The sequence below is a fragment of the Parasteatoda tepidariorum genome, chromosome 11 (genome assembly GCF_982258835.1).
Source record: "Parasteatoda tepidariorum strain Cologne lab strain chromosome 11, Ptep-v5.0, whole genome shotgun sequence".
Classification (NCBI taxonomy): domain Eukaryota; kingdom Metazoa; phylum Arthropoda; class Arachnida; order Araneae; family Theridiidae; genus Parasteatoda; species Parasteatoda tepidariorum.
Genome location: NC_141765.1, coordinates 83,993,446 through 84,008,420, shown reverse-complemented (window position 1 = coordinate 84,008,420; position 14,975 = coordinate 83,993,446).

Below are 14,975 nucleotides of genomic sequence, written 5' to 3'. Positions count from 1 at the left end.
TGAAGGGAGAAATCACGGTAGTGAAAGAGTTAGTCACTGATAAGTGTTTTGCTGGGTGCCTAAGACTATAACCCTCCTCTCTGCAAGTCACTGGAAATATTTCGATGTAGAATCAAGCACATAGAACATTTCAATTTTTTTTAATATTTTTAAAGTCAAAGATTGCTTTAAGCGAACTTTTAAAAGTGAAATTGAACTTAATAAGAACTATTTACTTGAACTCTGAAATATTTAAGAATCAAGCCATTGATACCGAACATTGAAGTCTTTGATTACATTCCTGAAAATTAAAATTAGAGTTCTTTAAAAGCAATTTAATAAAAGTTTATAAACTAAGTTAAGTGCAATCTGATATAATAGATTTACGGAATCAAGGATACGTAAAAAATATGAACAGTTAAAATATTATGGAAAAGTATGAACTTTTTCATTGAACATTGTCATTTTAAAATTATTTAAAATTTCAATCAATTTCCAATATGTCAGGCTGTTACCATATATAAATTCAGTCAGTTACCAATGAATTTTCTGAGTTCTTGATGAAAACTTACAATTCTATTTATTTAGTAATTAAACAATGTTAATGTAAGCAAAGAATACAAATTATGAAAAGTTTCCGTCGAAATTTTTTGTGTTGAGTGCAAAAATTTTTTTCTTAGTGTATCCTCTGGCATTTTGAAGTGGATTTATAATAGCTTCATTATAAATCCACTTCAAAATGCCAGAGAACTGAAAATATGATGATAAATAGTTTTACCAGTTCAAATTTTGCAAGTGGACTTCATAATACCAGAAGTTTTTGACCTAAAGTTAAACTATTCTTTTGATAAAATATTTTATATTTGCAGAACTGAAAAGTTAAAATAAAGAATACTAACGAAAACTGATAAAAGGTGAGATAGATATCTAAAATATTCCAAAAGTTATAGAAAATTACAGAGAGGTTTTGGAAGCACAGGAAACGTTTCAAAAATATTTCTAAATACAAGATCGTTTCAAAATATCAACAACAAAAAATTCCGAAACTGCTGGAAACGATTCCAAATATTTCTGAAATACTGGGAAACGTTTCATTATATTACAAAAAGAGGTTTCCGAAATATTTAGAAACATTTTTGAAAATTGCATGGCTCGTAGTTGCCCCTTAAATTCAGAAACGTTTCTGGATCATTTTTTTTAACAGTATATGAAAGGAAAAATTACTTAATGAATGGTATACCGTATATTTTGGTTTTATTAACCAGAATTATTTCGTTTTTTGAACATTCATCAGAAATTTCATTACTATACAGTACTGTAGTTTGACCAGAACTCTTTTCTCCATGTTACAATTACAGTTATAAGTTTAAAAAAATTTTAATTTTATATATATATATATATATTTATATATATATATATATATATATATATATATATATATATATATATATATATATATATATATATATATATATATATATATATATATATATATATATATATATATATATATATATGTCCCGGCGAAAGACCGAAATCGGTGGTTGTTGACTTTCATCGGTGAATGTCGACAAACACCAAATACGTCGGCAAAAGATCGAATATTTCATTACATTCTTGTACATTCGGACCCTCACCGGTGTATGTCGACAATCACAGATATGCTTTGGTGAATGTCCGAAATATTTATTACATTCGATTTGATATGAACTTATTCGTGGATATAATTACATTTATTCGATATTTTAACCCTACACTGATGTTTTTTTAAGGTTAAGTGCCATTGCCCGGTATATATTTGCCCGTTACTCCAAAGACTGATGTTTCTTCTAATCTATCGTCAGTAAGTATTAAAATATAGAATAAATATAAATATGTCAAATAAATATAATAATATTAACGAATAAATTAATATTAAATTGGATATAACAAATATTTCGGACATTCACCAAAGCGACTATGTGAATGTTGACTTTCACCGGTGAGAGTCAGAAATAAGGGTATTTAGCAAATATTTCGGACATACACCAAGCGACTACGTGAATGTCGACATTCTCCAGATTTCGGTGTTTCACCGGAACTTCACCGTTTCAGTATTTTTCTCACATTTTAGTAGCTAACGTTTTCAATTTCTCCAGATTACATTGGAAAAAAAAATTTTAAAAATTTACTCTTGTTTAAATTGTTTCGCTTCAATTATCACTTCTTTTTGAAGAAAAAAAAGTGAAAGGGATACACATTTTTTTTCTTCATCTAACGTTACAGGATAAAATTGCTTCATTATTAACATTTTAATTTAAATTAAAATCAGGTATAATTGAATATATATTCAAATTTATTGAGATGCTCACTCGCAACAATGCATTGTTTTTTTTTCACTCGAAAAGAAAAAGGAGGCGATAATAATGTCAGTCAACTTCTAGAAGGGGCGGTGAGCAACAAACGGTTGGGAACCACTAAAACATATGAAGCTTCACTTGGGGGTAGATCGTCAAGTTCGAAAGGCTTCCCGTAGCTCTATGTGTATTTTCCTTACATGAATTTTATTTCAAAAATTTTGCATTATTCTTAAAAAATATTTTTTATATAATTTTTATGCATATTTTCTTTTAGAAAACTGTAAAAAAAAAAAAAATATGCAAATTTTTTTTATAGAAATCTGCTCAATTTCATGCTAGATCGCTTTCTTTTGTTTGTATTATCGTCCAAATTGTCACTCATATATATATATATATATATATATATATATATATATATATATATATATATATATATATATATATATATATATATATATATATATATATATATATATATATATATATATATATATATATATATATATATATATATATATATATATATATATATATATATATATATATATATATATATATATATATATATATAAATTTTTTACAGTAAAATAATAAAGTTTCCAGTCTAAATTTTTTTTTTTTATAAATTTAAGTATCATTCCTTACAACGAACATTAAAAAATCAAAAAAGTGTTTCTTTTTGTCAAAAAAAAACCCTTCTAACTTTGAATTTTTTAGCTCTTTGCAACAAATTGTAAGTAGTAATTCACACAGCCTAAATTTTAACATCGATTAACTTTTTCAAACACTTTTTGAACAATTAATGTAATATAATATTATCTATTCAAAAAGTGTTTGCCATGCATGAGGCAGCAGTAGCAACAAGCGTACTTCAAATCGACACATTCAGATAATTTTAAAAAGAACACAACACAACAACATTTTAACATCACAAGGATAAAAACACTATGTTGTCTATTTAGTCACATGGATGTAATTTTTGCATATTGCATGTTAAAAATATGCGATACGCAAAAATTACATACAGATTATTTATTACATGCATGGATAATTTAGTACAAAGGTGACTTAAATATAATGATGATTAATATATTTAAAGAAGACTGTTCAACTGAGATACAATGCCTGAAAGTATTAGTCTCAACAACTTCTGAGCTTCTTAATTTCCAGGATTATACAGTTTATATTACATATTTTTCAGGACACTGGGATCCGTTATATCGAGAAATATAGTTTTCAGCATTTATTACTTTCGATGCTGAAAACTATATTTCTCGATGCATAGTAGTTTTAAATTTGCAGCAAGTATCCAAAAATTTTCAACAGAACAAAAATTTAACTTGAATTCTATTTCTTATGATTTTCAGGCAAATGCATTTAAATATTCTTAAGTATAAAATTATACTCAAATTCGTTAGCTCTTTTTCATTTATTAAACAATAAGAAAATTGCATAATTTTTAATTTTTCTCTAAAAATATATTGTAAAATTAATATTTTTACTTTAAACCACATTCCATTTTCCTTAGATCATAAACAATTTTTTTTATGTTGAAAAAGTATGACATTTAACATTAAGCGGGGGGACGGGAATTTACTATTTCACTATAAAAAAAGCTAAAAATATTTTTACTAAAAACCATTCTTGTAAACCAAAAATGATAATATTTAACAATTCAAGTTGGCTGCATCAACATCAATAATATTAACGAATAATACTTAATAATATGTGAAGAAAATTGAGATCTAAAACCTTTTTTATTTCACTTAAAAAATATCTTAAAATATCTTGATTAAAACCCATATATTTCCAAAATTTCAATAATTTAATTGTATCGTTCTCACTTTTTTTCCTTTTAATTACACTAAAATTAGGAAAATTAGAAAATAAATTTTTAAAAAATTATAAACCTTAAGATTATAGGAGCCACCTTCTCTAGTTACACCATTTTATTAAGTCTAATTTCAAAATGAGCCCCTGATTGTAGTTTTGGTCCAAAAAGTTTGAAAAAACTACTTTATTCCTCTTACAGCATGTATATTTTTACAAAAAAAATGCCATAAAAATAGGCAACGTCAATATTTATCTATTTCACTTGGAATGAGCGTTATAAGTTCTTGAGAGAAAATTTTCTTTCCTACGGTTGAAAATTTAATCACCAGTCATTTTTCACCCGTTTAGTTCCTATCAGAACTAAGGAAAACTGAATCATATTTCTACATTTGTATTATTGTTATGATGGATGTATAATAATAATCGTCTTTTTGGTTTTCAATACACTCTTTATTTATGTATTTATGACCTATAAAAAAACAGCTTTCACTGAATCAGAATAAGTGAATATTGATTTATATTTGACTATTTCTTAGTAAAAGTGCTATATTCTAATCATTTAAAAGTAATAATTTTAAAAAGCCGTCAAATTTTTGTGATAAAGTGCTATTTGGTAAAATATTATAAACAGCCCGTCGTAGCCTTGGTAATGCTTACAGGTTAATTTTGCCGAGGCTAGTATAGTTTGTTTGAATATGGTTTTTTTCTTAAATAACAAATTCCACAACTTTTTTTTCTGTTGTTTCTTTGTTTACTTTGTTTTATAAATTATCAATTTATTCACTATAAATAAGTATTTGTGTTCTTTTCACGAAAGGAATTTTTATGTCAGACTTTCGTAATCAGTATTCAGTGGAGTTGTATTGAGGGTCGCAAATTATGATTTCAGATAGGAGAAAACGAAACATGATAAAAAAAAAAGACTGCATACCAGAGGTATTCAAATTTCTGCTACGTCAATTAAAATAATAAGACACACTTCGGGAAATTTGACTGAAATTCGGAGAGTTGACCCTTTATCTGTACGGTCAGTTCCCTTCTTTGAGGAAAATTCCCAGTGCCCGTAATTGTAATAAAATCCATCAAAACTAGTAGAGTCAACCGTTAATTTATACGGACTTCTTCTTTCTTTGAAAAAAAAGCCCTGTGAAATAAAGCTTCCTAGCTCACGTTAATCGGAGAGTATCATGGTGGTAACAGCATCTGAATAACGGAATCAAAAGTTCGGGTTCAATCTCAGTCGGGATCAAAGAACTTTTCTCTCGCTCTCTCATTCATGAATAAAGGGCACGCAACTCTCTCACTTCTCGATAGATGACAGCACCACACTACTTCGCCTCATTCCACAATTCGCCTTGAAACGACGAAATAATCGCTTGAATCTCAAGCAACTTGCACTGAGGATAAACAACTTGCACTGAGGATAAATTTTATGAGTATTACGAGAATTTTACTGTCAATTGCCATATTTTTTATGAGAAGAATTACAGAAAGGTCTAAATTTTTAATTTCACGATAGCTTGTGAAGTTCTTTCGACGGGCATAATTTTTATTTTATAATTAATAACGGACTGCCAGTCATTAACAGTAATCAAATGCTGATTTTTTTAGAGTGTATAATTATTAAGTTTTGAAAATTTTCCTTCTTGACCCTCTAAATGAGAATGTCACTAAAGGACAAAAAGATTTTTGTTTAATTTATGACTGAGTCATTTTATAGCTATTTCAGTGTCACTCCACTCACAAATCTAGAATCTTAGTATTGAGAGCAAAATAAATCCAGATCAATCTTTGAGTTCGTAGTTTTGAAGAACCAGCAAAAAAATTTGAACATATTTCGGAATATTGTACGCATGGTACATTGCTTATAAATTAAGTATCTTAGCGTTGAGAGAGAGATGAGTAAGAGAATAAGAAAGTATAAGAAAGAGTAAACAGTATAACCTTTTGAAGATAAGGTAAACAATATTAAACTAAATTTTTTAACCTTAATAATTCTCTTTCACAAATAACGATACTGGGCATGGGATCATCTATATTTATTTTTGTGAAAACAAGATTATTTAAAAATACAACGAGAAAAAAATTTGGGCCAAAACTATCTGCATATGGTAAAATTTATCATGGGGACACCAAAAAGCTCGGTAATTTTTACCGAAGCGCTTTGGGCTTTGGTAATGATTTTGGTGAAATGAACTATGAATTATTATTTTGTAATATGTGATAAAATTAGATAAATGTTGTAAAAATTGGACATTTTAGCACGATACTTTAGAGCATGACATAAAATCCATTTATTTGCTTCAATTTATTTTTCAGTTTTGTATTTTTTTACTAAACATATGGTAATAAGAACTATAATTTTGAAAACCAGAATTTCCGGTAAGTCATTACCACGTGAATAGAAAAATTATCTAATAAATGGTTTAAATATCACATATTTTGGATTTTATTACTAGAATTTTGGTTTTCTTTTTAACAAAAATGTTATTACCATACGCTCTGTATTTTTACTAGAAGTTTTCTCCGTGTACTAAAGCAAAATCCCATTTAAAAATGTCTATCAAAATTCTGCATAGAAACAGATAGAACCGCGATATATAATTAGGATATTTCTACTAGCCAAAGCGAACTCTTCACAATACCTCTCCAAACAAATTCGCTGACCTAATTTAGTTTTATTCAAAATTTTCATGGTCAAGGCAAGTCATAAATAAAAGGAAAACTATGACATAATTATTTTTGTTGTAATTCTTAAAGATCAGTTTACTTTGAAAAACCTACGATCTACAGTTTCAATTACATGTGTGACCTCTTTAAGTTCAGTTCAAGATAAACTCGAGAGTGGGTTGTGAACTGATTTCTCAGGTCATTTTATGTTTCACTTATTTATTTCACTGAAATTTCTCTTTTTTATTTTTAATTATCATATTTTTTTTTCTTGAGTACAAAATCTTGTTAAGACCTAACCCTAAAAACCTAGATCAACACTCCTAGACAGAAAATTGTTTACTCTTAATTTTTAAACCCTTTGTGGTGACATGTTTACTTTAAGTCACCAAAGCTTTTTTACTATTCCAAAAGTATGTCTGCTCTTCACTACTGAGAACCGTAACTAACTTAACGTACTAATCAATACTGTTCATTAAAATCGATAGATTTTGGAGATATATAAAATTCGAAATAACATTTTGAAAACTGCGATAATCAAATCAAAAAGTTGTGATTAAATATTCATACGATGATCAAAATAGTATTTTCAATCTGTAATAATGTTTGTTCTTCGTAGAAGAAACTGAATTCTGAACTATGAAACAAAAAATTATTCTGAACTTTCATACAAGTAAGTACAAATTTAATACAACCACAAAGGGTTAAAACTTAGTCAGAAGTTACCTCTCGTTACTCCATTAGGAAATCTGATAAGAATTCCTAAAAGTTAAATTGAATTATTCTTATTTCATTCCTGATTTTATTCCGAACTGGTGGTCTTTTCGAGATTCAAAACATTTCCTTTTGGTGGAAACGAAATTGTCTTTCATTTCTTTTTCTAATTTATATTATTTTATATCAAATCAGATCTCATATATTTCCAAACATCCATACAGATTTTTTAATCTCATAATCAGAAGAACATTTGAATTGCATCAAATCAAATTCAAGTTTGGTATAAATTTTCCATATTTTAAGAAAAAAACTCTAAAAGATCTCCAATTCTACGCACAGTTAGGGCACAAGTTAGGAACACACTGTTTTCTAAAAAAAAGCTATTCAAAATTATATGTTTAGCTGATATATTGATCTACCCACTTATTGCTTCTAAAATCATGTACAAAGTTTCCCGCTGCGAAATGCTTGTAAAATAAAAGAAACGTTTGGCTACTTCTTCACTGAAAACTATACTTTAAAATGTTATAAATTATTTTTATGTAATCTTATTTCAACTCACGGTAAACAAAATAATCTATTTTTGTAATTGTGTCTAGTACGTTAAAAGGGAGAGAAAGTTTGAACTGTTCCTTGAAGGAAAAATTATATAATACCTTTCTATAAACACTCTACAATTTATTTTTCTGAAGATTAGGGTCTTCAAATTCATAAAAATATCCTCAAACTTTTTTATGTAGTATGCAAGTATTAAAGAACAACTTACGAGTAAAAAATACTTCTTTAAACTTCCAAAGAAAAGAAGATTCAGTGTGACGACGAAAAGGAAGAATGCTCAAAATATTAATATTCTGTTCTTTAAAAAAACTGTACCGAATTTATTTAATTTTCATTCTTAGTCCGAGGGGGGAAGGTTAGCGGCATCCTTGCCTTTAGTGAAATAATGAGGAAGCATAAAACTCAAAATAAAAGTTAGCGTCCATTGAGTTGTCATTAAGAAACTCAAAAGTAATAGAGCGAACGATACGAATTCCGCACCCGGCTCGCACCGACCACAGTGCCGACGTAAAATTACTTCAGTGGTAGAGGTATCATGTGTTAAAGCCAGTTTGCTACAGGCTAACCATTGGAGGTTTTCGTAGTTTTTCTTTCCATGTAACGTGAATGCGGGCTATTTCCATGAAGAAATCCTCCACGAAGGCAAATTTCTCCCAATACCTGATCCGGGAGTTCCCTTGTCTTCTGGATTGGGCTCAAAATTACAAGGCTATGGAGTTGAAAATTAGTAGTCGTAAACCCAAAATTGGGTAGGCTGTTCAACGACTGTTACGAAATAAAATAAAATAAAAAGTAATGGGTCAGTTCTTGAGGTGGTCACCATCTATATCAACCTGTTAGCTCTGGAGGCAACATGGTGAATTCTCCACTCCAGTTCGATATAAGTGTTTCTGTAAGTAATCATCTCCAGTATGAGAATGAAAGCAAGGAAATTTGGGATTTTATTTAGAAGAATATTTCACCTCTTATCCCATGCCTTTATATAATTCAATATTTTATGAATCTGTTGCTTTTTCATTCTTTGAATGTATTTTTAAAGCAAGTCTCAATAACTATGGCTTCTATTTCAAAAAAACTCTTTCTTCAAACTCAAATTTGCCAGAGAACAAGAAAACAAAAAATGTAACTTCCCTTTCTTTTTTAAAAATAAACTATTCAAAATATTATGAAGTTATCACTTTTTCATCCTTTTGGAAATGACACCTCCTCCAAATTAAATTTGACAGAGATCAAGAATACAAAAAATCTGAGTTCTTAATTGGATTAAAAATCTCACAATCAATCTAAGAAAAAAATAGCTATGACATTTTTAATTATAATATATATAATATATATATATATATATATATATATATATATATATATATATATATATATATATATATATATATATATATATATATATATATATATATATATATATATATATATATATATATATATATATATATATATATATATATATATATATATATATATATATCCCCTTAATATAAAATATACGGAGAAAGATGGAAAAATATACACAATACGAAACATCAGGATAGAAACAATTATAAATATAAATGTAAATATATGAAGAAAAAGAAGATTATACAACAAAATAAAATTAAATAACCATAGGATGACAATCGTCGATCCTTTCTTGACTCATTTTACTGAAATGATCCAGGCTTAAAAACAAAAACCAATATAATGATAACTGGAGAAGTGTTGTTTAAGAAAGTCCAAAGAAACTGACTGACCACAGATATTATGTCCAAGAATTAAAAACATATAATTCTTACGCAACTGAAGATCTTGTTTTCAACCACAAAATTTTTAATAATTAAGTAAAAGTGAATAATTTTGTTTTGTTCTCGGACAATTTTTTTAAGCAAACCACTTCAAATAAAATTAAAGTGTGTTTTTCAAAAATGTGTCCTCAATAATATTAGTTAATGTTTGAGTAGCTGTTGCAATTATTGCTCGGTGAGGTTGTTCAACCTTTCCTGAAAGGAAGGAAGTTAATTCCACGACCTCTTTTTCTATATCCAATTCACTTTCTAAAAGATTACTCTTCTTATAGTTTACTATGTCAAGTTCGACTCTGTCCTTCATTTAATATAATAACATCTTTAAGATTAGAATTCCAGAAATATAGATTACTAACTTCAATCAGAGAAGGTACTTTTTAAAGGAGTGAAACAAACTATTAAAATTTATTCAAGTTCGACTCTGTCCTTCATTTAATGTAATAACATCTTTAAGATTAGAATTCCAGAAATATAGATTACTAACTTCAATCAGAAGAGGTACTTTTTAAAAGAGTGAAACAAACTATAAACATTTATTAACTTGTCGAAAATTATTTTTTCATTGAAGTACCTTTTTCTGTTAATTGTGAGAAATTACAAAAAGTGAATTCTTAGAAGAAATTGTAAACGTCGCTTCATAGACTTTATTAGCAGCAATTTCGAAAACTTCTTAAAATAGAAGATAATGACTTACATAATCAATAACAAATTATGCCTACAAATACAATAAGCATAGTCAAAAATGGAAGGATTTAGTGACATTTGATCTAATGATCAGATTAGCACGTTTTAAAATTCAAATTCAATGGTGCGAGGGATTGACATCAAACATGCTAATTAGTTTGAGGAGACACTACAAAACTTACTTACGAAATCAAACAGGAAAACTTACTTGCTCAGAATAAACATATATTTTTCGACGGATTTTGATTCGACGGACGAAGAAAGGAAATATGAAGGGTAACCACACTGAGAAAAATAGTATGGTCAAAACCAGTGGTTGGAAAAGCTAAATCTTCTTTGTAGTTAACTACAACTACTTTATTACAATTGTAGTTAACTACAGCTACAACTACTTTTTTTTTAAAAATGTAACGACTACAAACTACTTTCGAAATGTAGACACTACTTAGCTACTTTTAGAAGACAAACTCAACTGGAGAACTTCATTTTCACCTATACTCAAAATGATTTTGAATAAAAAAATTGGCCTGGTTGAATATGAGATGATAATAAGAAGTTTTAATTCTTGTTTATATGGAATAGTTTTTCTTTATTCTAAAGCACTTTTTTCTAATTTGTTATTTAAACTTTCTAACTCTATGCTTTTCTCGACCGTGATTTAAGAAATGCGAGGAAATTATCAAATATTTGTGATTTAAATGATCAATGCTTTTTTATATCCTCTAAGAAATAAAGTACAGTATGACAAAACAAGAAACGGACCACCCCGAATAACCTTTAATCTAATGATCGGATCTTCACGCCCTAGGACTCAATCTTAACAGCTCAAAGGCGATGACAAATATTCTAATTAATTAATTAATACAGACGATATTTCAGGTTACGAAATCAGACACAAAAACGTACTTTTTAGTTCCTGTGAAATCGAATTTTAGGAAAGTCAGAAGCGTTTGATTTCTCAGGAACAACTTGACCGATTTCGCACCGATTTTTCCGAGCATCAAACGTAGATATTATTAACGCTAGGCACACAGAGGCAATTTCAATGCTTACGTTGACGGGCCCATGAAAGATTTGCACCAATCACTCAAACCACTGGTCAAACTTACCAGAATACACTTTCCCTTTCATTTATTTTCTCTATTTAATTTGTAACTCCACCTGTGTATTACATTATCCATGATGCATATTTTTAAAGTAACTCTTCCTTCTTTCCCTTTTAAAAATAAACTGAAAGTGTTTATTCTCTTAACGGATTTTTGCTTCTAATGGTCAGCACTTTTTTACAGTTTTAGTCAGTCGCCCCGATATTAACAGCACTGTTAACTGAGCGGAGCTCACCCTGGTATTAACAGCGCTGTTAACTGAGCGGATTGTGTCGCGAAACTTGTTTTGAGTGGCCTACGTGGCCACTCTTAAAATGCAATTGTTCTGAAAAATAAATAAGATGGTTAATAAGAATATTTTTAATAATTAATTTTAAATACTTAATCAGTAAATATTTTATTGCCACAGTTTCTGATAAACGATTATGTTACTTTGAACTACTCTTGGAATTGAGTACCTTAAAATTATTTCTTCTTTTTTTTGTACTTTATTTATTTCCTTATACTTTATTTATTTTACATTTTACCCTAACTCTACAAAATCTATACTTTTTACTCGTTAATATTTTAAAATTGTGTTTTATATTTAAGAAAATCGTATTTTATGTTTAAGAAAAATAAATTATGATAGAAATAATTTAAGGAAAATTAGGCCTTTTAAAAGTGTTACACAATTAGTGTTGTTATCAACAGACTAAGACGGAAGTATGTCTAGATTTTCGGCATTTTGAACACTTTGCACCAATTAAGCAACAGTTTTCGCTTGAAAGAGGCGTGTCTCTAACCTTTTGACCCTATTGTTGAACAAATGAGGTATGCTGCCGATAATTAATGAATTCTAAAGGGCGTCTTTTAACTTTCTCTAAAAGTTTCAAAAAAATCGTTTCTCACTGTCTAAAAAATGAAATGGAAAAAAAAATCGACTGATACTCGTATTTTAAACTAATTGCATTAGGAGGGAAGGAAAAAAATAGCTTTTATAATCTCATCTTATAACCGTCATTAAACAGCTGATACAATCGTGAGTTTACGACTACCAATGTTCAACTCCGCTGCCTTGTAGTTTTGAGCCTAATCCAGAAGACAAGAGAACTTCTGCATTAAGTACTGGGATAAATTTGCCTTCTTGGAAGACTTTTTGAAGGAGCTAACCCGCATTTGCACTGTATGGGGAGGAAAACCACGAAAAGTTACGGTTAGCTTGATGGCAAGGGGACTCTAGCCCATGATCCGCCTTTGTTTTAAGTCAGCACTGTTGTAGGTGTGAGGTGGGTGCGGAGTTAATATCGACCAGCTAAAGCGGAAATTCGAAGTCGGGTTACCTCATTGGGAAGTGAGTGTTCTATCCGCTGAGATACCACGGCTCTAGCTTTTATAATTTACAAATAAAAGAGAAAGTTATAATTTTTTATGTCCCCAAATAACTTTTGATCTAATGATCGGTTTCTGACGTACCAGAACTCAATCTTACTGGTTTGAGGGTCTGACCTCAAGCATGTCAATTAATTAGTGCAGACGAGCTACAAAATTAATAATGCCAATTAATTAGTTTAAGTTACAAACACAAAAACCTACTTTCTCTAAATAAACATATCTGTTTTCGACAGACCCTCAAAATATGAGGACAATCTGGAAAACATGGTTTCCAATAGTCAACATCTGGAGAGCGAACCTTTAATATTAATTTTTCACCTTATTTTGAAAACATTTTAAGCGTATTGATTATTTGTTTGCGTTTTATTTCTAAACTTAAAATGCACTAATTAATTAGCATATTTGATCCTCGTAAATGAAAATCCGATCATTAAATCAAAAGTTATTCAGGGTAATCCATTATTTATTTTTCGCACAGCACATTGGGCGAAATTAAAGAAAAGGTGAATACTTTAATAACTTACTTATTAATTAGATTCCAACGTACCAGGATATGATCTTAATGGTTTGAGAGCTTAACCCCAAATACTAATTTACGTATTCAGACACAAAGATGTACTTCTTCTGAATAAGCATATTTTTTTCGACTCATTTGGATTTACGACCATCAAAACATGAGGGGGGATAGCTGCAACTGCAGACTAGAAAATAGGGTCCAAATAGTTTGATGAGGATCGGTAAGGATCCCTTAATGCTTATCCCTTATTGTAAGGCCCTTATTGTGAATTTCACTTATTCAGGGGTGATAGTGAGTCCAAGTCAAAATTACGGAAAATTTCTTGAGTAAAAAAATTTTTTAAAAAACGGTTTAAATTGAAAAATTAGAAAAAAATTTAAACAAGGTTTTTTTTCCTTTTTCTCAATATTTCTTAGTTTACTTAAAATGTAATTAAAATTTTACACATACCTATGATGACCTGGAGAAGTAATTAAAATTTACAAATATGTCTTTCTTTCTTGAGTTTCTGATTATAACAACTATTTACTGATAAAAAATGAATATTAATCATGAATATAAGCTTATAAAGTATCTCTCTGACTCTCCCTTACGAACAAATAAAATAAACTGTGTAAAAGTTCCACCTTTGAAAATTTGATTTCCGGAAACTTCTGTGATCAATGATTTTTTGAAACGTCTGGACCTTCGATCTCCGGAAACTTCCGGATCACTGTTAGCGAAAAATCCGGAAATCCGGATTTTTTCCGGAGCACAATCAGCCTTGCTTATTGTAGGTATCTCTAAGAGGTTTAAGTTTTTTATTTCTCAAGAATCAATTCTCTTCAAATTTTGGATTTTGTCATTCGAAACTGCTTGGATTAAAATAGTGTAAAAATGTGTATACCTTGCAATTCAGAAAACTTTCAAACTTTTTAAATAATAATTAATTATAAAAATAAATTTTACCATCGAACTCTTCTTAGATAAAAAAGTTTTACGACTGTGTGTAAAAAGTTTCCGACCTTCTTAAAGTATTCAAGAGATATGATGAAATACACAAAAAGTAAAATTAACATTAAGGTGTCCATACGTTTGATCGCTCTACAGAACAAACTAATGCTACCCTAGTTTTCAAACACTCCATTAAAGCTACTCACATTTTTTTTCTCTTTCATTTTAGCTATGGCAAAAAAAAAAGAAAAAAAAAATTTCTTTTTATGGCACTTAAGAAACAGAGATTTTAAAACTTTTCTTACTTTATTTATTTGTTTACATTCTTTTATTTTTTTTCATTTGGCGTCAGTTAGTTTGTTTATGTCGGATGAAAATCGAAATTTCGTTTTCGATAAATTTTGCTTTTTTTAACAATCAGGACGTGGAGTCAAGCTCGTTATTGCTGACTGGTTCAAAACTACACTTG